Consider the following 23,879-nt stretch of genomic DNA (forward strand, 5'->3'; position numbering starts at 1 on the left):
ACAGATTCCTAATTCAGATACATTATACACAAATGGTCATGACAGAGACTTGGATCCTGACCCTCTCTATCTTCCCATTCCCACCCCTAGCACTTTACAAGTCAGGCCTCCTGCTTAAGAACTGCTCTCAGGCCGGGTGTGGTGGCGCACGCCTTTAATCCCAGCACTCGGGAGGCAGAGGCAGGTGGATTTCTGAGTTCGAGGCCAGCCTGGTCTTCAGAAGTGAGTTCCAGGACAGCCAGGGCTGTTACAGAGAAACCCTGTCTCGAAAAAACCAAAAAAAAAAAAAAAAAAAAAAAAAAGAACTGCTCTCAGCATTATCTTCCAAGTCCCCACAACAGCTCATTGAGCTCTGAGCATGCAGTGGCTTTTCCAGCCCAGAGCTTGAAAATCCTCCCCCTTTCCCCTGAAAAACATTCTAAAGCATAAACAGCACATGGTCAGGTCTGCCTACAGCAATGCCTATCCTCTGATACCAATTTCTATCCTAATTGGCTTCTGTTGCTGTGAAAAAACAACAAAATTACCAGCTAAAAGCAAGTTGGGGTGCTGCTTCAGCAGCACATATACTAAAATTGGAACGATACAGAGAAGATTAGCATGGCCCCTGAGCAAGGATGACATGCAAATTCGTGAAGTGTTCCATATTTTTAAGATTTTGCTGACAGGAGCCTGATATAGCTGTCTCCTGTGAGGCTATGCCAGTACCTGGCAAATACAGAAGTGGATGCTCACAGTCATCTATTGGATGGAACACAGGGTACCCAATGGAGGAGCTAGATAAAGTACCCAAGGAGCTGAAGGGGTCTGCAACCCTATAGGTGAAACAACAATATGAACTAACCAGTACCCCCAGAGATTGTGTCTCTAGTTGCATATATAGCAGAGGATGGCCTAGTCGGCCATCACTGGGAGGAGAGGCCCTTGGTCTTGTGGAAGATTCTATGCCCCAGTATAGGGCAAAGCCAGGGCCAGGAAGTGGGAGTAGGTGAGTTGGGGAGCAGGGGGAAGGGGGAGGGAATAGGGGATTTTCAGAGAGGAAACTAGGAAAGGGGATAACTTTTGAAATGTAAATTAAGAAAATATCTAATAATTTAAAAAAAACAAGTTGGGGAGGAAAGGGGTAATTCTGCTTACAGGTCGACTGTTAAAAGGAGGCCAAGGAGGGCCTCAAGGCTAGAGCCTGGACAGAGGAACTAAAGCAGAGACCTTTGAAGAATGCTGCCTACTAGGTTGCTTCCAGGCTCCCAGAAGGCTAGGTTCCTTATATAGCTTAGTCTCCGCCCCCATCCCCCAACCCCATCTGGAGTGACACCACCTGCAGTGGCTGAGCCCTCCCACATCAATTAGCAATCAAGATAATGCCCTGCAGACTTGGCCACAGGTCAATCTGATAGAGGCATTGCTCAATTGAGGTTTACAACCAAGATTAGCCATGGAAGACTGGCCTGCTGCTGGTCTAGTCTGTCTACTTGGTGAGAGTTCCAGACCAGCAAAAGACCTTGTCTAACAAAGTAACAAAGCTGTTCAGGTTGACTTTGGGGTCTGGAGAGATGGCTCAGTGGTTGGGAACATTGACTGGTCTTCCAGAGAACCTGGGGTTCAATTCCCAGTACCCCTGTGGCAGCTCTAGTTCCAGAGGATCCAACACACCCTTCTGGCCCCTCTTGACAGCAGGCATATACACGGTGCACAGACATACGTTAGGCAAAACACCCAAACACATAAAATAAAAAAAAGGGGGCAATGGCCAATAGGAAGTGTTTGAGAAATTCTGGAGCAAGTGAAATTTCCCCTTTCCTCCTCCCTTGCTTCCCTCCCCTCCCCCACCCCTTTTGTTCTCAACAGGGTCTCATGTACCCCAGGCTGACTGGAACTCAATATGTGTAGTGAAGGATGAGTTTGAACTTTTGACCTTCCTGCCTGTAACTCCTAAGGGTCAAGATTAGAGGTGTGGCCCACCAGGACTTCAGGCATGGTAGGCGAGCATTCTATCAAGAAAGTTAGGTCCCCAGCCCTAAAAGTCTTCAATGACACTTACCTTGAAAGAAGTCAGTTGGAACACCCACTCTGTAAAACTCCCTTGGGAAGATGTATCAAACTCGCTCTTTGAACAGTAACTTCATTCATTAACTTATCCATCGATGTTTTATTGTTTTTTGTAATAGCATCTCATTGCATAGAATGAGCTAACATAGATCTCTCTTCTGTCAAGGATTTAAGTGCATGCGTCTTTTGCTTGCATGTACGTACGTATGTGCACCATGTACAGTCCTGGCCAGAGGAGGGTATTGGATCCCCTGGAATTGGAGTTAGGGATGGTTATAAGCCACCATGTAAGTGCTGGGGTGTGGGGCAAGTGGTCTGTGCCACCAGACAGAAGAACTGGTAAAGTTGGTGCAGGTTCAAAATCCCCGGTAAATCTCATAATTGAAAATGGCATGCTTTGGAACCAGCTACTGGCCAGGTGCTACTGTAGTGCCAGGGAAATGTACGTGATCCCCAAAGAACAGATGAGAGCCGATCTGATGGAATCACCGTAGGGCTTCTTACTTCATTTGAGCTAGCTCCGGCCCCTCGGTGCACTGCTGTCATGGAGGACGGGTTTTGGTGATGAGGAGCTCCAAACATCTATCCGGACAAGGTTTTTTTTTTTTTTTTTTTGAGACAGGGTTTCGCTGTATAGCTCTGGCTGTCCTGGAACTCACTTTGTAGACCAGGCTGGCCTCGAACTCAGAAATCCGCCTGCCTCTGCCTCCCGAGTGCTGGGATTAAAGGCGTGCGCCACCACGCCCGGCTCGGACAAGGTTTTATAGTAAGTAGCAAGTGCTGGGGTGGGGCTGTGAGGTAAGTGTGTAAGCATCTAATTGGGAAGTTACTGTGGCCTTTAACATAATTGGCTGGTGCTGGGAGTCATATGATAAACTTAATTTCTGCTTTCCTCTGCTTTCCTCTGCTTTCTTGGTCATTAGCCAGGGGGCAGGCTTGTAACCTGGGGGTGCAGGTTCGTTGAGGAAATAACCTGGAGATGCTGATCTTGTTGGGAGTTAGCCTAGAGACTCAAGCTAAGCTCAGGTTGTTGGGGGTAACTTGAAAACTAATGCTAGGTACCGGCCTGTTAGTTTGCCTGAGTTTAAACTTAGGTCAGGTTCTCTAAAATGGAGTCTGAACTTGAAAGATTTGGTCTCTCACTATCTGTCCTGAAACCACCACACCCCATCGAGAGAGCCTTGACAATCAGTTACTTAGGGACAACACCTGAAGTCCTTCCCCATGCAAATAAAGCATTCCCAACGCCTCAGACTGAGCCAAGGGATCTACTCCTGGATCCCACTCTATCCCCAAATGCTTATTTATAACATGGTCCCTATCAACATGGAATAAAGTGCATAAGTTATTTCACCAGAATCACCCGAGGGTGGCTGTTTTACTGAGCTGTAACACTCTAGGTAAGAGTTTTCTCTCCCAAAGCATCCATTGCTGGACCTCAGCTCCACTCAGCAGGCCAGGCTTGCTCCACTGGCTGCTGTTTGCTGTTTTAGTGGCTTAGTGGCTCTGGCTCCAGCTTCTGGCTGTCCACAGCAGCTCGTTGCTACAGCTGCCACTAGCACTGAGGCTGCCACAGTAATGAAACAGAGCTGGCTGCCTGCTCTGCCTAGGTTTCCCCTCGGAAAGCTGTACTTCTTTGGCCATTCAGGTCATTCCAGAGCGCCTCAGAACCTTTCATTCTGGCCTGGCTAGAGATCCTTGTATTCCATGCATCCTGTCTCCCTGGAGCACCATTGGCATCCCAGCAGCCAGGCAGGCATGCAGCCGGACACTGAGGACTGAACTCAGGTCCTCTGCCAAAAGCAACAAGTGCTCTGAGACCAAGGAGACATATCTCTAACCCCTGGCCTGAAGACTCTCTTAATCCTGCCTCAGTCTCCTATCTGCTGGAATTATAGGCTTTATTTTTATATCTGGCAAAGATGAGCTGTTACACTCTTAACAAGAATATGGCAGCATGACCTTGAGAACCAGTGTTCTATTCTAACTCAGAGTATCAGGGTTGGATCTCACAAACACTTAAGACTCAGAAGGCTGAATTTGTATGACAAAACATTTCCTGGGGAGAGGCAACACACATATCTATCCACCCCAAATAGGGATCCATGACAGACCAAAGTACAGATATACCAAGGTCCAACTTAGTGAGCCATGAATTTTATTGAAATTACTTACAGGACTATAGGTGAAAAGTTACTTTCAGGAGCAGAAATTCATCATCAAAGCCCACCCCAGCATGGGTGACAGGTCACAAAAGCTGAGACTCTAGAGTACACTGTACAACCTGCAGGCCGCTCAATACATTGGTCTAAACCTCTTCTAAGCACCTCTGCTGGATTCTGCCTCTCCTAGACAGCTGGTCTCTCTGAGTTTTCTTTTAGTACTCTGGGAGAGAGGGACCTAGTGAATCAGGTCAGTTTCAGGGACTTCCTGAAGCTATTTTGTTTCCATTCAGAATGAAATGTTTCAAACTCTGAGGAAACTGTTATACAACAGAGTTACGTGTGAGAGTATTTACAGGCGGATTCCATTTACATTTAGTACTTGTGGTGGTTTGAATGAAAATGCCCCCCATAAACCCAAAGGGAATAGCACTACTAGGAGGTGTGGCCTTGTTGGAGGAGGTGTGGCCTTATTGGAGTTGGTGTGTCACTGGGGCTGGGCTTAGAGGTCCCTAAAAGCCCAAACTGGACCCACTGTTTCTCTCTCCCTGCTGCCTGTTGATGCAGATGTAAAACTCTCCAGCATCGCGTCTGCCTGCACGTCCTCACGTTTCCCACCATGATGGCCATGGGCTACACTTCTGACCTGTAAGCCAGCCCCAATTAAACGTTTTCTTCTTTATGTTGGACGATGATGGCACACACCTTAAATTCCAACAGGCAAAGGCAGGAGGATTTCTGAATTCAAGGCCAGTCTGATCTATGGAATGAGTTCTAGGATAGCCAGAGGTACACAATGAAACCCTGTCTTAAACAAACAAACAAACAAACAAAGTTTTTATAAGAGTTGCCATGGTCATGTTGAGGCTTCACAGCAACAAAACCCAAGCACTGTACTAAAACAGGCAAAATGAATCCATGGTAATGGACGAGGTGATTAGCATAAGAGTTTTCATTGACTGTGGAGAGGAGGGAGAGGAAGGAGGCAGTCTTAAGAGGCATCTGAGAGATGGTCTCACACTGTTCCGTTATTTACAGGCTAGGATGGCTGGACATGGACACCCATAATCCCACTACTTGAGAGATTAAGGCAGGAGGATCAGGAGCTGAAGGCCAGTGTTGGCTGCATAGTGAATCTGAGGTAGCCTTTGCTACAAAATACTCCATCTCAAACAAAATAAAGCCGGGTGGCCAAAACCTGTTAACTCCAGCGTCAGCAGAGGCTGAAGCAGGAAGACTGAAAATTCAAGCCTGAAAGAACTATATAGACTGACCAGCCTAAACAACTTGGTGAAATTCTGCCTCGGGGGAAAAAAAAAACCCACCTCTCTCAGTGGTAGAGAGCTTGCCTTTTACCTGTCGCGCACCAAAAGCAAACAGGCAAACAAGCTGAGATCTGTGCTTTACTCAAATTTACATTAAATTTATTTCATTTTCCCTGCTCTCTTTTGCTTTCTGAGGTAGGATTTCTCTGTGTTGCCTGTGCTGCCTTTGAGTACCCAGGCTATCCTATAACGCACGTCACAGATCAATCTGGCCGCGAATTCTCCCAGTCCTTCTGCCTCTCCCTCTTAAGTGGTGGGATTATGCCATGCCCGGCTAATTTTACAAATTTATAGAAATAGGTTCATCGTGAATCCTGCCAACAAAATTTGGCGTACTGTACACTAGATGTCTTGAGTCCTTCCTGGAGAGCTGTGATTCTGCTGTGATTGCGAGCACCCCTGGCTTCTTGTCCCTTCCTCATCATAGGCTGCAGTATTCTCCCGCAGCCTTAGCGAGAACCGGCTTTCTCGGCTCCGCTGGTAGACGGCGCTGTAGGATCATCGACCTCTTGGTCACGCTCAGCCCTGGTTCCGACCCTCTCTCTAATTCTCCGGAATAGGGACTGAATATGCCCGAGCATCGCCAATTTTTATGCAAAACTTTTGTGGTCGTGTCAATCCCCCCGCCGCCACCATCCATTTCTGCAATTCGCGTGCAGACCTGAAGCCGCGTTTGGTTCCTAGCATTCTGGTGGAAGTGACCTCCAGCTATTCGGGCCTCCAGGGCTATGCATGGGAAATCTTGATAGAGATCCAACCCGGCAGCCCGCTCTTGTCTCTGTCAGCTAATTGTTTAGTCGGATGTTTGTTTATCCTGGAGCGAAGGGGGGCCGGGTGCGCGGGGGTGGCTGCCCCAAGGGAAGCCTGCTTCCTGTCGTTGGCTTACTCAGCTACCATTCGCCTACTTAAGTCCTGGAAAGAATTGCAGAGCTGGGAAGGCCTTGCCGGATGGTGCCTTCACCCAACAACAACAACAAAACACTTCCTGAGCCCTCTCCCTTGTGCTTAGACCTGTTGGTGACATCTATGGTGATTGTGGGAGTGCTAGTTTCTGCGCTCTTAAGCGATAGGAAAGAATTAAGAGAGAGGATTAGCCAGGCTGCGGTGGCACATGCCTTTTATTCTAGAACTCTGGAGGCAGAGACGGGCAAATCCTCCTGTCTCTCCTCCCCGCCCCCTCTCTATGACACCCAGGTTCTTTGGGATACTAGAGGGGCCAGCTCCTTGACCCAGCTTGAGAGACATCTGAAACCACAAGAGTGAGCCGACAAGGACTTTCCTTTTTGACTACCATTAGACTGAAGGCCAGCTATTCTTTTTGTTTCCTATTTAAGGTTGTTTTTTTTTGTTTGTTTGTTTTTTTTTTGTTTTTTTCTAGTTGGTTGTTTGTTTTTTCGAGACAGGGTTTCTCTGTATTGTTTCCTATTTAATTACTCATTAACATCTACTTATATTTGGCTTTTTCTTGTTGTTCTTGCTATTATTATTGGTCGAACCAGAGTCCATGTAGCCTGTGCTGGCTCGGAGCTAACAATGTAGCCAAGGTTGATCTTGATCTTTCTATCCTCCTGCCTCTACCTCCAAAGGGCTGTTATCACAGGATTCCAACTGTGTGTCATCACACCCCATTTATGTGGTGCTGGTGACTGAACCCAGGACAGGCTAGATAGGCACTCTAGGAGCTGAGCTACAACCCTTGCCCAGTGTTCTCATCTGTAAAGCTCCAGGATCAGGCTATTCTTAGAGAGTGACTTCAACCCGAGAAGAAAAGGTGGCAGACTTCAAAAAGGAAAAACCCGAGGTCAAAGTGAGATACTGTCTGTTCACATATTTCTCAAGAGTGGATTTGGTAGGGTTTTGTTTTTATTTTATGTGAATGAGGGGTTTACCTGCCTATATATCTGTGTACCACATTTGTGCTTGGTGCCAGTGGAGGCTAAAAGAGGGCATCAGAGCCTCTGGAACTGTAGTTACAGATGATTGTGAGCCACCACGTGGGTGCTAGATATCGAACTCGGGTCCTTTGGAAGGGCATCGGTACTCTTAAGCACCACGTCATTTCTCTGCCTTGGACTCTGCTTTTCTGGACTCTGTTGTGGTAATACATGCACTCATGTGAGAATGGGATTCCTTTTCTATCCAAAAGAGTTAGTCCAACAAAGGTCCATTTTTCTTAAATTTTCCTCTTTCCCTTTACCTAGTTGATTAGCCAGCCAATCGTGTCAAATTGAGAATCCGAGTTCCCATCAATGGGATAAGACAAAGTCGCTACCTCCATCAATAATAAAAGACAAAAAGTCATCTCAGCCATGTATGTTCAATAGTTGAGTTTGGGTTTTGATACGTACACACAGACACATTTTTCTAGAAATTTATTTTTACGGGCATGGGTGTTTTTGCTCGCATGTCTGTGCAGTTTCTGGGGAGACCAGAAGAGGGCATCAGTTTCCCTGGAACTGGAATTTCAGGCAGTTGTGAGCTGGAATATAACCTGAGTCTTTGAAGAACTGCCAGTGGTCTTAACCTCTGATCCATCTTTACACTTCCCTGCAAGCACTGAGTTTGCAAACCAATAATAATAGTAATAATGATAAAGTGTCTGGTTGAGTTATTTTTACTTTGTTCTTGTGTTCTTTTGTGCAACTCCAACATCATTCTTTTCCAACACTCAGGAAGCAGAGGCAGAGGATAGTCACACATTCAATTCCAGTCTAAGCTCCATAGTAAATTCCAGGGCAGCCAGGATAGCTAGTGAGAAAAATGTCAATGGAAATTATCTTTAGCCAGGCACAGTGGCAAATGCCTTTAATCCTAACACTTGGAAGGGAGAGGCAGATCTCTGTGAGTTCAAGGCCAGCCTGGCCTACAAAGCAAGTTCCAGGACAGCCAGGGCTACATAGAGAAACCCTGTCTCAAAAAACAGAAAACAGAGCCGGGCGTGGTGGCGCACGCCTTTAATCCCAGCACTCGGGAGGCAGAGGCAGGCGGATTTCTGAGTTCGAGGCCAGCCTGGTCTACAAAGTGAGTGCCAGGACAGCCAGGGCTACACAGAGAAACCCTGTCTCAAAAACCAAAAAAAAAAAAAAAAAACAGAAAACAAAATTAACTTTAGTTTACTCCAGACACTCTGTGCTTAGGATGGAACCGAATGCCTTGTGTATTTATGCAAGCGTTCTACCAATGACTTCTGTCCTCAGCCCACACCACGAGACCCTATCCTCCTAACAAACTTTAATGAGAGGCTTCATTGGTTGGGGTGTTTTAAAATTTGAGCACATGTAAATTTTTTTTCAGAATATGAAAATTCATTACTGTGTTTCCATTGTAAAATTTTATGATATTGATTTTTCCTTCTTGCCTTTGTAGAGAGCCAAAAGAGACATACTGGCTGCCTTGACCACCTTAAAGCAGACTCCAGGAATATCACCTACAGCATGACCTTTTTGACTTCATGAGGTTCTGGTTGCTGGATTTGGTCGAGCACATGTAATTTTATTTAGCAATGCTTACTGAGTACTCACTGCATGTAGGTCCTTCCTTTACACCCCACCCTCATTTAGAGACTCAGTCGTTCTCCTTAACTTCCCTGTTGCTTTCTGATGTTTCAGTTACCGGTGGCTAGGAGGGAGCTTTAAGAGGTTACATCCACATTTCTCTTATTACAGCGTAACATATAGTCATAGTTTTTCTTTTTCTTTTTTTTTTTTTTTTTTTTTGGTTTTTCAAGACAGGGTTTCTCTGTGTAGCTCTGGCTGTCCTGGAGCTCACTTTGTAGACCAGGCTGGCCTCGAACTCAGAAATCCGCCTGCCTCTGCCTCCTGAGTGCTGGGACTAAAGGAGTGCGCCACCACGCCCGGCTTAGTTTTTCTATTAGTGTGGGTAATCCTCTGCTAAGAGTAATCCATCAGCTATTATAGATATTAATGTATAAGGGAGATCGCCCATATTTTACTGGGTTCTAGTAGTTCGAGGATTCCCACCATGAATCGTGGCCATAGGGCCTATTATACCTCATTCGATTCTCCAAGTGACCCTTTGGAGTTCAGTATTGTTATCCCACTTTACAGATGAAAAGCCTGGAAAGAAGTGCAAGGCTGGATCGGAAACACGTGCTTCCTTCAGGCATTCCACACTCTGTGAGGCGCCGGGAAAGCCTGTCTTTCACAATCCATCCTTCCGGAGGGCTCCCAGAGGAATACAGAGTTAGAGGGGAGCCCTCTCACATCACCATTCCCCCCTGCAAGCACCCAAAGTGACATGTGGTTTGCTGTCATTTGCCCGATGCTGACTTGGGAGACTAGGGCTGCAATGCAGGGCCCTGTCCTTCCTCTGCCCGGGACCAAGCACTGGGTGAAATCACCAGTAACTTGTATCAACGCGCCTGGCCCACAGGTTTTTCTTCAGCGCCCGGGAAAGAGCACGTGCCCCCTGTCCCCGCCCACTCTTTAGGGCTGGCCAACGGCGAGCCTGGATTGGGCTGTGAAGGACCACGCCCCCTTCCCTCGCCCAATCGGCTCCCTCGCTGGGTACGCTCCCTCCTTCACAGCCCCGCCTCTCCACCCCACGTTACGTCTATCCCCCCCCCCCCTCCGTTATCCCGAAGCTGCGGCTCCAGGAGGCGAACCCACCTCCCTCTGCCTTCCATTGGTTAGTGAGGTCCCGCGCGAGCGGGATGGAGCCCTAAGTCCCCGCCCTCACGAGCCGGGCCAAGCCTCTCAGAGCTGGCTTTCTCCTGGAGCCTGCGAGGTGTGGGGAGGGGCGGCGGGTACTGCGGCCTGGAACGCGCGACGCCGTGCGCGCCCCCCTTGCGGGCTCCTCCCTCCCTTCGGTGGCTTCGCAGGCTGCAGCCGTCTCTGCGCACGCGCACTCAGCCCACCCCGCGCCCTCCTGTGCCAGTTCGCGGGTGTCCGTCCTCGCGCTGTGTGAATCTGGCGCCGCAGCCGCTGGGGTAGCGGCGTTTTCCTCAGGCGCGCACGCGCACTCGCGCCCTCGGTGTCGGCGCGTGCCTGTCCTCCCGGCCTACGGTCCTCGCGGTGCGCTCGGCCCACAGGGCCGTTATCCACTTCCCAACCCCAGCCCCAGCGCCTCTCGCCCCTCAGAAACGCACGCGCACTTGCGAGAGGGTCTCCAGTACGCGCACGGCCGCGGCGGCCGCAGGAAGGAGGCGACAACGCCGCCGCTGCTGCCGCTGCCGCCGCCGCCATTGCGCGGGAGGGAGGGAACGAGCGAGCGAGCGAGGCTGGTCCGCCCTCCCCCTGGTTCCCGCCCCTCCCCCCTTCCCCTCCCCGCCCCCCGCCCCGAGGGAGAGCCGCGGCGCGGCGGGAGGAGGAGGTGGAGGAGGCGGAGGAGGGAGCCCGCGAGGGAGGGTCCGCCCGGCCCCCCGCCGCCGGAGCCGCCACCGCCGCCTCAGCCGCCTCAGGAACGAGTCGCTAGGGGAACATGGCGCCGGGCCCGCCGTGGCTGCGGCCGGGATCGCGGAGGCCGGTGCCGCGCTGAGGGCGCCCCCGAGACTGGTAAGTGTCTCGTAGCTGGCGGAGGGGAATGTGGGGACGGGCGAGGCGCCGGGCGCCGCCCCGCTGCGGGATCCAAGGGTGGGGGGAAAGGCGGGGACCGTGGGGCCCGGAGCCCGCGAACAATGGAGGAGCCGGAGGGGGAGGGGAGGGAGCGCCCCCCCAGCGCCCCGCGGTCCCCGCGTCCCGGCCGCTGCATGCCCGGGCCCGGCCCGCGCGGCCCGCCTTGCCCTTCCTATTCGCTAGTGTCCCCGCAGCCCTGCAATCCCGGCGTCTGCCTCCACACACGCCCCACCAAACCCGGTGAAGGATCTCGGTGTCTCTCAGCCTCCACTCGAGATACCCGACTCCCAATTCTGAGCCGTCTTCTTTCCCACTTCCTCCCCCCACCCCGACCCCCAGTCATTCCTACTTCGCCACCTCCTGGAGTCGCCTGTGCTCCTGGGACAGCCTACCTCCTCATTGACCCCTCTGTATCCCCTCTGACGCTCACTTTGGATATCCGTGGCCCTTCTACCTTACCTGTTTCCTGCTAGCATCACTTTTGGGAGGAAATCCCCATTCTCCTTCTTTGGCCTATTTACTGTTATTATCCCTGGCGTAGAACATCTTGCATCCCCAGGAGCTGTCCCTTTAGGACCTGCGGTTCCACCTCCGTGGAGATCCGTATTGGTCTGTTGATACAGGCACTGCTCTGCTGCCCTCCCGGTCTTGACTTTGGACATAATTCCTCCTTGTATTTGGGCCCAACTGCCCCACGTTTTGCCGGGCCGCAACACTGAACCTTCTGCACCTCCTAGGATGTCCCTAGGCTGCTTCTCCTACGGTTCTCAGATTCTGATGCGCCTTGCTCGCTTCCTTCCCTTCTCAGTGCTTGCTCCCATTTTGCCATTCAGACCCTGTCCTCTTTTCCAGACCCTTCTGCCTGCCAACTCTGCCCCTGTGCAGGCGCTCTGATCTTGCATGCACTCCCCTGTGGTGCCTGGCTTTTTGCCTCTTCTTTTTACCCCCTCTTCTGTCCCTTAGGGTGTCTCATTTTTGCCATTTCCTTTAGCAGACCTCTGCCCTAACCCTGACTCTACTCAGTTGTACTCTCTGCACCTCTATTCTCGTTGTTTCCTCTCTTTCCCACCTTTATTTCAATGCCCCTCTGCTCTGCTTCATTCACACAAACCCATCGCCAGTAAGTTCATCTACACCTAGGACTTGCTGCCTATATCTTCCTTGCTCCTGGTGTTTCTCTGCACTTTAGATGACTCTGACCCTGACCCTTCACACGCTGCCCATTCTGCCCTTCTACCGGCTATTCCCCTTCATTCTCTTTATTTTGTGTTCTTTCCTCCCTTTTGGAGCTGTCCATTTGTCTACATAGTTTTGAATTGTCTTGAACTTTACTGTTGCTGTCCCTATCAAACTGATCATCTTCAACACCAGTCTCCTTGTTCAATGTTTGGTCCTTCTTAATTCTAAGTCCTCCATCCCCCATTCAGCCTTTCACTGGATTTTTTTTTTTTCTTCATTCGCCGATCCTGTCTTGTTCTGCCTCTGCCTCCTTTTAAGTCCTTTTCCTTAGTTCTAACCTGAAGGTATCATTCCTTTCTTATTATCCCCGTCTCCCCTTTCTTGGAGCCTACAAATTCTCGTTTAGATGTTCATTTTCTTTTGATACCCATCTCTCAGTTCCTTTCCTCTTTTGCTTCTTGCCTTTCTCCCTCGTGGCTTTCTGCCTTTTTCCTCAACCCTGTCAGGCTCCCTTTCTAAGACTTAACTCATATCACACCTGCTTCTCAGAGTTTCCCATCCACCACCACCAAGTTCTCCATTGAGGACACCCCTGTCCTATGCAACTCTCAGCATTTGCCAGGGTAGACTGAGCCGAGGTACTCTAGGCACTGATCCAGGCTGCAGATTCTCTGTTGAGTCCTGAGTGTTTTGAATTTTATCCTCAAAAGTCCTCCTGAGATCTGTTACAGAGGTAGGGATTGATTGGTTGCAGCTCTCTTCAGTCTGGGAGTGACTCCCCATTTTTCTGACTCTCATCGAGATTAGTGATGGTGGATAGGATTCATCTATTGCCCCATTTATGTTCTCTTTGCTCCCTCTCTGGGCCTCACAGCTTTGTGCCCTTGGGAAAGGGGACTGCAGCTGCTCCTGACTCTTTATTCTTCTCACTTTCCTCCTTGCCTCTTTGAGCAGTTGTAGACAGTTGTAGGCTCTACACTCTTCCACCTCCACACCACACACCAGTACGCCCCTAACCTACCCCCAGAAGCATTCATGAGTATGTATTTTTTTGTTTATTTTTGGTTTTTGGTTTTTCATCAGCTGAAAAATCATATTCTTGTTTTACTCCAGGCCAAGGAAATATGAGTTCTCAAGTTTTGCATGTCCCAGGGGTTGCTGAGGCCACATTTGGTGTTTACAGGCTCTAGTCTTCAGAAGCTGTAGCCTTGCCTTCTCGCCTAGCCTTTGGTTAATGCTGTGACCTTTGGGGGTTGGGTTAGACCCAGTGGGTTTCTTCCTTTTGCACCTATGCCCCCTGGCAGGCTTTAGCTTCCTGGTCTTCAAAATGGTGATAGGCTGGGTTTGGAAAGCATTTTGTGGTTGTTGTTGAAAGGAAGAGTGCCAAGTGTCACTCAGATTTCTGCCCTCTAGTATAGCCGGCACTCCCAGCCATAGGAACCCAGTGTGCCTGTGCAGGGAACCAGTGGTGAGTTCTGACAGCCCCCAGACTTTATAAGGGGCCTGGTTGGGTAGAGTTGGAGAGGGCTGCCAAGAACTGGCTGATAGAAGTATATTTGGGATTGTTGTCTGTGAACTGTGCTTTTCTTACCTTTTCTATTTTTTTTTTTTTTTTTTTTGGTTTTTCGAGACAGGGTTTCTCTGTGTAGCCCTGGCTGTCCTGGAACTCACTTTGTAGACCAGGCTGGCCTCGAACTCAGAAATCTACCTGCCTCTGCCTCCCGAGTGCTGGGATTAAAGGCGTGCGCCACCACGCCCGGCTTCTTACCTTTTCTAACCCTGTGTTTCTCAAGTTCCTTTAATGATTTTGTGGTGGGGGGTTCAGGAAATTAATCCAGAAGTAGAGGTAGCTTTTTACAAAAGAGCTATCTGATCATATCGTTCTTTACCTTGGGAGGGGAGGACCTTTGGTGTATTGTAGGTTTATTCTATTTCTTGAGTAAATCTAAATCAAAAGCCTTTTGTTGTTGTTGTTGTTATTGTTGTTATCGTGGTTTTCTTCCTTATGGCCTCGGGCAATTGCATATTAAGCTATTCAGCTGTGAAGGCACATTTACTGGAAGGACTTTCTTTCTTAACTGAGCTATGATCAGACTGTTTATTTCAGCACCTGCTTAGAAATAGTTCTGTGTGAACACATTCGAAATAAAAAATCTTCTCTGTCAGCTACAGAATTAGATCATTGACTCATCCAATGTTAGGGTATTTGTATACAAGAACATGGGGGGAGTGTGCGTAATGGATCTGTGTGCCTCTCCTAGCTTTATAGGACTGTAGGTTTTCTGGGTTGTGGTCCTGTTTCTTTTCTTTCAGTTCTGTGTTGTGTGGTTGGAAGTTGGTGTCTTGAACATTGTTGCTAGGCTTATTCTGCCACTGAGCTATAGGACTTTAAGCTTTGAGAAGAACAGTGGGGATTTTGATGCTGTGTGACACTTTGGTTTGTTTCTAATGGTGTTTCTTTGGTCTCATGTCACAATTTCCAGTATTTATTTTAGAGTTTGTGTTCTCCAAGTCAGTACAAATAGTTGTCTTATTTTTCATTCTTATTTGGAGCTGACACCTACTTAAGAACAGGAACAACTGTGTGCTTGACACCACTACAACGTGTGTTTCCAGAGTCTTCCTGACACTGGCAGCCTCAAAAGTTCTGCATCAAAACTGAGTTCACATAATAGGAAAAGGAGTGACAGAAAGAACAAAGAGTTGTTTTTCCTTCTAAGCTGGGAACTAATGTTTCAGGACCGCCAGATTTCTCTGATGGTAGTGAAGGCTCCACTCCCAGAATTGACATTTGCTTTCGTGATGGAATTGGGTGCTACAGAAATGTGAGGTGGTAGCCTTGGCCTTATGGAACAGTTCCTTTGCCAGTTGGGGCGGAGTGTGAAGCAAGTGATGGCAGCAGATGACTTTTCAGTGCACTAGCATGTCTTTAAGGGCTCTTAGCCTGTCTAGATTTTTAGAACTAGCCCAGTAAGAGTCCTTTCTTAGCCTCCCCTTCCCCCTTTAAAACTAACCTTTCTTTGTGCTCATGTCTCCTTTTCCTTGCCCATCGCCTTCTTTTTTTAATTGGCTTGATGATGCCTCAGGACAAATAAGTCAGAAACTCTCATTCTTCATACCAGACGGATGGGTGAAGGTATCTGGCTGGAATAGTGAGTGACTTTTGGAAAAGGACAGTTGGGAAGTGTGCAGGTTGCATAGTTAGTGCCAGGTTGTAGCCTCATGCCTGTGTATGTGGACAGTCTTCCTGAGACAATACAGCAGATTAGATCATTATAGCTAGACGTGGGCAAGGTAGTAGGGACTAAGCTAGATTGCTTTGCCAACCTTGGTCTGATGCGGTCTCTTGAAAGGTGTTGATCCTCTTGCAGGCTGTTGTGATTTTGTAGGACTGTCATTTGCTACCAGGCAATCTAAACAGTGTCGTTTGTTCATTTACTTTTATTTTTTCGAGACAGGCTCTCACAAAGCCCAGGCAGGCCTCTATCTGGATATATACCTGAGGGTAGCTTTTGAGTCATCTCTCTGCTTCTGTCTCCAAAATTCTTGAATTGCAGGTATCCACTATCACATCTGGTGTAATTTATCCAATCCATGTGACTTTTGATCAATCATTTACTTCACTTATTTAAATTATCTACCTCTCACAAACCCCAAAGATTATTTGCCTGTATATGGAAGGTGACTAGCAGAAATAACATGTTGGGCCCTGGAGTTTTGTAGTCTAGTCTAGAATATCAGTGCAGTCTTTGCAGGTGGGAAAGTAAAAGGCTTTCCTGGGGTCACATGGCAGGCTTCTGCTTCGAGATCATTAGACACAAGAGCAGGGCCTGCCTTCTGTCAAGGCCATATCCTAATTAATTAGGATTGGGGATAGCTTGCTTTTCCACTGGGCTGGATATCCCTGTCTGAAGACTGAAGTCCAACCCTGATGGTAGACTCTATTCAGTAGAACAGACTGTGTTGGAAGAGCTGTGGCCTAGTGCTCAGTACCTGGGTCTGTGCTAGGATCCCCCTCTTGTCCTTGTCACGTCCTAAAACAGAATTGAGATAGGGCTTTTCCTGGGCTTACCTTTGTGGATACTTTTTTTCAATGGAAAGTAAATACTACCACTTTCTAAGCCATTCATATGGAAATTAGTTTATAACATGGGGGGGGGGTGTCTCCAGATTGTACTAGCTACATAATTCAGCTTACACCTCTTTTATAAAATGGTAGGGAATTTTTCAAGCTGAGTCATTGTTGACCTAGGCTCTCAAATAGCAATGGTCTGAATAGTACTTAAATTGCTGGTATTAAGAAGTGCAAACAAATCATTCATGTTCATCTTCCCAAAAGTTTATTTCTATTTAACTTTTAATACAATATTTTATCAGACTTTACAAAGAATTCTTGAAAATAAATGGGCCCCTGTCAATGTGACTTTCATTTATTGACATTCTGATATTGAACACCACTGAGCTTAAGAGGAGAACTGGGTCTGTTCAGCCATGAAGCATCATTACAAGAATGTAATATTTGTTTTTGCTGGAAATAGCCAACTTGCCTAACTCCTTCACCTTACCTTATGAATGGAGTGCTTCTGTGTTATGGACTCTGCAGGAGTTGTGGCTTTTGTGTGTTCTCTTCCTTGGGGCTGCCCTCTTCCCAGCAACTGTAGTGAAATTGAGCCATTGACAGAAAACTTCCCATGCAGTAAAGAAATATTGACAAAGCCAAGCATAGTGGCACACACTAGTAATCTTGGTGCCTGAGAAGTGGAGGGAGGAGGAGATGATGTTCAGGGAAATCCTACTACTTACTGAGTTCAAGGCCAGCCTGGGCTACAAGAGATCCTGTCTCAAAAACACCCCCCCACCCCAAACCAAACCAAACCAACTAGAAAACAATGTTGAGTAAACTCCTATCATGACTTATCAGCTATGTGATTTGGGAAAGTTGTTGCAGAATGAAGGGATTATATCAGATGGCTCCTGTTGAGAAATTTGGGCATTTCTGTTCCAGATTTGTCAAATCCAGATTTCACAAAATTAGGTAAAAGTTTGTCTAACAGAAAGAAGGTACAAATGTTTGGCCAAGTATTGACTGCCTCTCTCCATGGTTTTTAGGAGACAAAAGGTAAAGTCCCTCTTGAGTGAGTCTTCCGTGCTGCGGAGGAACCAGGGACACATGCTACTGGGCATGAGCGCCATCACTGACTCACAGCCTCGACCAAAATGTTCTCTTGAGAATATTCTTAGGCAACTGGAAATGTATAGAGAGACTATTGCCATAATTTGTTGTCTTACTACTAAAAAATAAGAATTATGAGATTGGGTGTGTAGGCGTCTGGCATGCATCTGGTCCTGGGTTCCATTTCTAGCACAGCGGTCAGCTAATATAAAACATTAAAAAGTACATAGAAATGCAGATGTTTGGATAGAAAACACTGCTCTTTAGTTTTGTTTCATTGCTGAGTATAATTACTACATTTGTTCATTTATTTGTGTGTACACAAGTGTATGCACTGTGTACATACTGAGCCATGGTACATATATGGAAGTCAGGGGACAACTTATGAGAGTCAGTTCTTTTTTTCTACCATGTGGGACTTGGGGGTTGAACTTAGTCAAACTCAGGTTGTCAGATTTGGCAGCAAGTTCTATCATCCACTGGGCCATCTTGCTAGCCCAGATCACTATAATTATTTAGTAACTCTGAGTTGCAGTTGGTAAACAGGGTTGGGGTTAGAGTATATTAGCTAGCTGTAGCTAATGTATAGCCTTCCCACATACAGAAGATTGATTTAAGAATATATTCTTGCAGAGGACCTGGGTTCTATTACCAGCATCCACATGGTAACACACAACCATCTATAACTCAGTTCCAGGGATTCAATGCCCTCTTCTGGCCTCAGTGGGCACCAGGCACACATGGTGCACAAACATACATGCAGGCAAAACTCCCATACACAGAAAATGAAAATTAAGGAAAAAAAAAGTACATGTGTAGTTGCATTGAACGTTTTCCTATCTGCATTTAAATGAAAGGTCAAAATCATGGATTTATTTCTTGAAGCCTATGTTAGGTGTGAGACAAAAGAAAATGATCACTGTTGATTGCCATAGATAATTAAAGAGGCCTCTCTGTTCAGTAGCAAATTGATTGTATACAAATGAAAGTTGGTGCTGCACTAACACAAGATTATTGGAGTCTTGAAATCTGTTTCTTCAGCAGAATGGCTCAGAGCAAGAGGACCACCTGGGGTGGGGTGGGACAGGGCCCTGATGCTGGAGAGTGACACCACTTCCTTTATTCTATAGAAATGCCTATTAAGGTAGCATAGGAAGCTGTGGACTCTGCTCTTGGTGATCACTTTCTCCATGGCTTGAAACCCTGGTTTTTTGTTTTTGTTTTTTTTTTTAATTTTTTTTTTTTTTAAGATTTATTTATTATATGTAAGTACACTGTAGCTGTCTTCAGACACTCCAGAAGAGGGAGTCAGATCTCATTACGGATGGTTGTGAGCCACCATGTGGTTGCTGGGATTTGAACTCTGGACCTTCGGAAGAGCAGTCGGGTGCTCTTACCCACTGAGCCATCTCACCAGCCCCTGGTTTTTTTTTCGAGACAGGGTTTCTCTGTATAATCCTGACTGTCCTGGAACTCACTTTGTAGACCAGGCTGGCCTTGAACTCAGAAATCCCCCTGCCTCTGCCTCCTGAGTGCTGGGATTAAAGGCGTGAGATGTATCTTTTTAATGTGGCTGGGCTCTAAGAAATGTCTCCCTCTGATTGGTCAATTGAATGAAGATTAAAAGCCTTTCTGAAAAATGAAAAAGGGAGGAAGGTTTCTGATTGCTACAGGAGTGATCCCCAGCTGTTGGTGTGTGCCCAGTATTAAGTCACTAAAACTGGAAAATGGCAGTAGTTGCTTTTGGATTTGTGGTGTGTTGATAAGAGGAAATACTCTCTTGTGCACAGATCTTTTTAAGTTGTTGTTGTTATTGCTACTTTTTTGGATGGTGGGTTTGAGAGAGTACCTGTATGTGCTCCACAGCCTGATGACTGGAGGACAGTGGTATTTGGTTGGTTCTCCAGAACTAGAGGTATAAAAGGATATATATAAGCCTCTAATATGGGTACTGGAATCTATACCCAGGACTTCTGCAAGAGTAGCAAGTGCTCTTAACTACTAGCACAAATAAATAGTATATAAATTGATATGTGTATGTATAATATATATGTCATATATATATATATATTCATGTATACATGTATGTATGTGTACACGCCCCCCCCCCCCCCACACACACACAGAGTTTTTTAAGTTAGGGTCTCACTGTAGTCCTGGCTAACTTGAAACATACTTTGGAAGAATTTGGTAACTTTGAGCACACAATGACCCTTCCCTTCTGTATTGGCCTCCTGGATGCTGGGATTTAAAGGTGTGTGTCATTATGCCAGCCACTCTGGCACAATTTTAAGAGTTGTGTAGTCATGGATGTATATATAGTTAACTGTTTAATTAATTAACTAAGTAATTGGGTTTTGTTTTGTTTTGTTTTTTGAGTCAGATTCTCTGTGTAGCCCTGGCTGTCCTAGAACTCACTCTATATACCAGACTGGCCTTCAACTCAGAAATCCACCTGCCTCTGCCTCCCCAGTTTTAGGATTAAAGGTGTGCACTACTGCTGCCGCCACTACCATCCTATTACTTTTGAGGGAAGGACGTCAGTATGTAGCTTGGCTAGCCTGTCAGTCCAGATGCCTCCCACTTCAGCCCCCTGAATTTTGGGATTACTAGCATGTGCCACCACACTAGGTTGTTTGCATATCAGTATAGGCTAAGCAAAGATGCAAACCATGATCCTGTATGAACATGTTGAGTATCATGGTTACATATTTAAAAGATGAAAATCTAAATGTTTAACCTCAGGGGAATTATTACTTATGAAAAAGTTTAAAAGTATGTTTTTCAAGATACTTGGCATGAGAAAGTGCATATAAAATCAAGAGTGTGTGTGTGTGTGGGGGGCAGGATGTAGAACTATATACAGGGTGAATCTAGTTAAGACATATGTGGGAAGGAGTGGAAGGGAGAACACTCTGAAGCGCTATTTGAGCTATCTTTGTTGTAGAATTTGGGTTAAGGACCACTTTTTCCTGAATTGTAAATTGTGTGTGTTCTAAAGATTTATGTGTATGAGTGTTTTAACTTCATATATGTCTGTGCACCACATGCATGCCTAATGCCCAAGGAAGTCCAAAGAGGGCATTGGATCTGAAACTGGAGTTACAGATGTTTGTGAGCCAATATATGGGTGCTGGGAACTGAATCTGGTTCATGAGCAAGGTCAGCAAATTCCCTTAATAAAGGCAGGGTTTCAGTTAAATCTGTCTAGCCTGGAACTTGATGTGTCCGTAAGTCTGGGCTTAAACTCACAGAGCTCTATCTGCCTGTCTGCCTCTGCCATCAGTTCTGCTGGGATTAAAACCCAGCTGATCTATCTGTGTACCCATGCCTGCCTGGTCTAAAGATGGTTATAAGCTGCTATGTTGGTGCTGGGAACTGAAACTGTACCCTCTAGAAGAACTGCCAGTGCTCTTAGCTACTAAATCATCTCTCCAGCCCCATTTACTATATATTCTCTCTCTATAGTTTTTTTGAATTATTATTTTAACAATGGGGGTTTGCTGTGCATTCATACCACTATGCATGTGTGGTGACTGATAGACAGACAGCATTTTGGAGTGCATTTTTTTTCCCCAGAGAGTGGGAGTTGAGATGGGTTTCTCTGTGTAGTTCCATCTGTTCTGGAACTCACTTTGTAGATCAGGCTGGCCTTGAACTCAGAGATCTGCTTGCTTCTGCCTCCTATTGCTGGGTTTAAAGTCATGTGCCACCAAATTCAGCTTTTTTTTTTTTTTAATTCCTGATCTTAGAAAATGTTAAGTCAGTGTACCATATGTTTTTCTCTATAAAATTGAAAGAAAAATTATGCTGAAAAACAAATTAAGGAGATCTTTTGGACTGTAGTCCCTCCAGGGCAGACACTGCTTCTCATAGAATAATCGAATTAATTATTAACAACAGCCACTGCTTACTTTGTACCAGTGCCTGCCAAGTAAGTACTCCTCTTTCCTCACAGTCACCCTCCCAAGTGGGGATTATTTCTAGCTTCTAGTTGGGGAACTGAGGCATATGAGTGTGGGACTGGCCTAAGGCTACCTGGCCAACCATCCTGTGCAGAAAGCTTCTTTGGTCTGCCTTTCCCTTTCCAGAGTGTTCCATACAAAGTGATCTCTCCCAGAGATGAAGAAAGCTAGAGTGACTGGTAGCTGGCAGTTGGAGCATAGTTCTGCCCAATAAATCCCTAGTGTGTTCTTGGTTCAAGGAGAAAGAGTCACAGGTCAGAGTCAGGAATAGTCATGAGGTTAATTATGTCTTTTTCACATTTTAAGGTGCTTTAGTGGTGGTTAGTACAGTGAAGAGACAAGGGTCTCACTAGATGCTCTAGACTTACTTTGAACCGGAGATCCTCCTGCCTCAGCCTCCGAAGTGTTGGGATTACAGGAATGTGTCACCATACCTGACCTGTGTCATCTCTTATGGGCCAACATGTGTTTAAAGAGTTAAGTAATTTAAAAAGCTCTAGGGAGGTGGAAATGGATGGATCTTGAGTTCTGGTTCATCCTCAACAAGCTTGGGAGCTCAGGCCTGCCTGAGCTGGAGACTCTGTTTCCAAAAAAAAAAAAAAAAAAAAAAGGAATTACATAGTTTCACTTAATATCTAATCTCTTTAGTTCCATCTATTCAAATAATTTTCACAGTTAGGAACTGCTAAGCAGAAGAGAGCAGGCTGGTTCTTTGTATCTCATGGATAGAGAACAGAAGTTTTGTTTATTCTTTTACCTCCTCATTCAGTCACTGTTTGGGTGATGAGAAGTTAAGGGTGCCAGTTACACAAATTGAGCGTCCTTCTTGCCGAGTATGTAGGCCACTGAGGAACAAAGGCCCCTCTTCCCTTACAGGTAACACAAGGAGCACACTGTTTCTGTACCAAAAAGTACAGATTTGAGAGGCCAGTGGCCTGATTCTTTCTTCCTGATCTTATCTTAAAGAATTATGTGTGACTAAACATTTCAATGCAAGAATGCATTGACTGGGGCTAAGACAGATTTCATCTGAGAAAAAAGAATTTTTTTTAGGAAGCTGGTTGGGTTCATGTTTCTCTTGAATAAGGACTAATTTGGGCCAGTGTGTAGCTGAGTGGTAGAGCACTTGTCTATGCACAGGTCTGATTTTCATTCCCAGCACACAGGGACTAAATAACTTGGAACTTATGTATACCGCATTGGCTTTTATTGTAGCTATTTAACAGAACACCCTATGCTCAGCATGCATTTTTATTGGCCACTAGTTGAGGGCTAGTTCCAGAAGACCTGGTTGATGATCACCTGCGCAAAGTTTGGGGCTGGGAGTGGAGGCATGCTTTTAATCTTTGCATTCAGGAGGCTGGGGGTCTTGAGTTGAGGTTAGCCTGGACTATACAGTTTCTATTTTAAATTAAAAGAAAAAGGGGTAGGTGTGGTGTTGTATACCTTCACTTCAATACTGACAGAGGCAGGTGGACCACTAGGAAGTGAGACCCCATTTCAAAAAATAATTTAAATAAGAAAAAACAAATAAAAGATTTTGGGCAGCTCTGCCAGTTTGTTTTGGTCCCAAGACAAGAAGAGCCCAGGGCCTCAAGGTTCATACCTGCAGCTTGTTGCCTTATTATTTCTAGAGCAGGCCTGACAGATAATCTTGAATTCAGTGTTTGTTAACTAAAAATGGTGAGTGTTGGGCATGATGATGTCTACCTCTAATCTCAATACATGGCACGCAGAATTAGAATTCAAAACCAGCCTTGTTTGCATGAGATCCTGTCTCCCAAAAATGTGTGGGAAGTAGTCTGGAGAATTAACTCACTTAATATTCACCCAACAAACACAACACCCTCAGTTTTAATGTATAAAAATCAGGCATTTGAGTTTTGAGGCCAGCCTGGGCTATAAGAGACCCTGCCATCGTTGTTGTGCCATCCCATTTTCCTTTTAAGGTCTTGACGAAAAACCTGGAGAGGATGCAGTCTTAAGTACTTTGGTCCTTATTAGAGTATTGGGATTCCGCAAACTGTCCAGGGAGAAGGAACATTTTCTCTGCTGTTTTCAGTTGCTTTTTTACCAACCTTATGAGATGGGGCTGGTTATTTTTATTGTGAGTTGTATATAAAATGGGCTCAATACTGATTCTGCCTGCTTAGTCTTTTATCATCATGGACTAAATGTAGAGTGATGAGAACTCTGTAAAGTTGGGAAACCCTTGAGCTTGTGGAGAGGAGAGACACTCTAGGAATGTCCAGATAAACATTAGGTTGCCCCAGGCTGCAAGTGGAGCTGACTGCTGCTGAGCTTGTTATCTCTTAGTCTTTGCCTCTGCCGTCTCTGCCCCCAGGTCACAGTGACTTTTAGGGTCTTATCAGCAAGTATCTTAAGTTTGGAGACGTTAACTCTAGGTCACTGGGGAAGTATCAGTTGTTACTATTTGTCAGACCTTCCAGCCC

The 23,879-nt window shown here is 46.3% G+C and overlaps 1 protein-coding gene and 1 non-coding gene across 2 annotated transcripts in view; both read left to right on the forward strand.

The window, feature by feature from the left end:
• The first annotated feature begins 546 nt into the window (after positions 1–546).
• Positions 547–652, forward strand: LOC115031692 (U6 spliceosomal RNA). Its single transcript, XR_003837351.1, has one exon. It is a non-coding gene; the product is annotated as a U6 spliceosomal RNA (small nuclear RNA).
• A 9,671-nt stretch (positions 653–10,323) lies between these two features.
• Arhgap35 (Rho GTPase activating protein 35) overlaps positions 10,324–23,879 on the forward strand; it is a 119,268-nt gene continuing 105,712 nt past the window's right edge. Inside the window, exon 1 of the mRNA XM_021166185.3 lies at positions 10,324–11,049. The gene's annotated coding sequence lies outside the window, so the exon portion shown is untranslated. The remainder of the gene's footprint in view (positions 11,050–23,879) is intronic.

The sequence above is a fragment of the Mus caroli genome, unplaced genomic scaffold, assembly GCF_978045245.1.
Source record: "Mus caroli unplaced genomic scaffold, Mus_caroli_1 scaffold_8, whole genome shotgun sequence".
In the NCBI taxonomy this organism is placed as follows: Eukaryota; Metazoa; Chordata; class Mammalia; order Rodentia; family Muridae; genus Mus; species Mus caroli.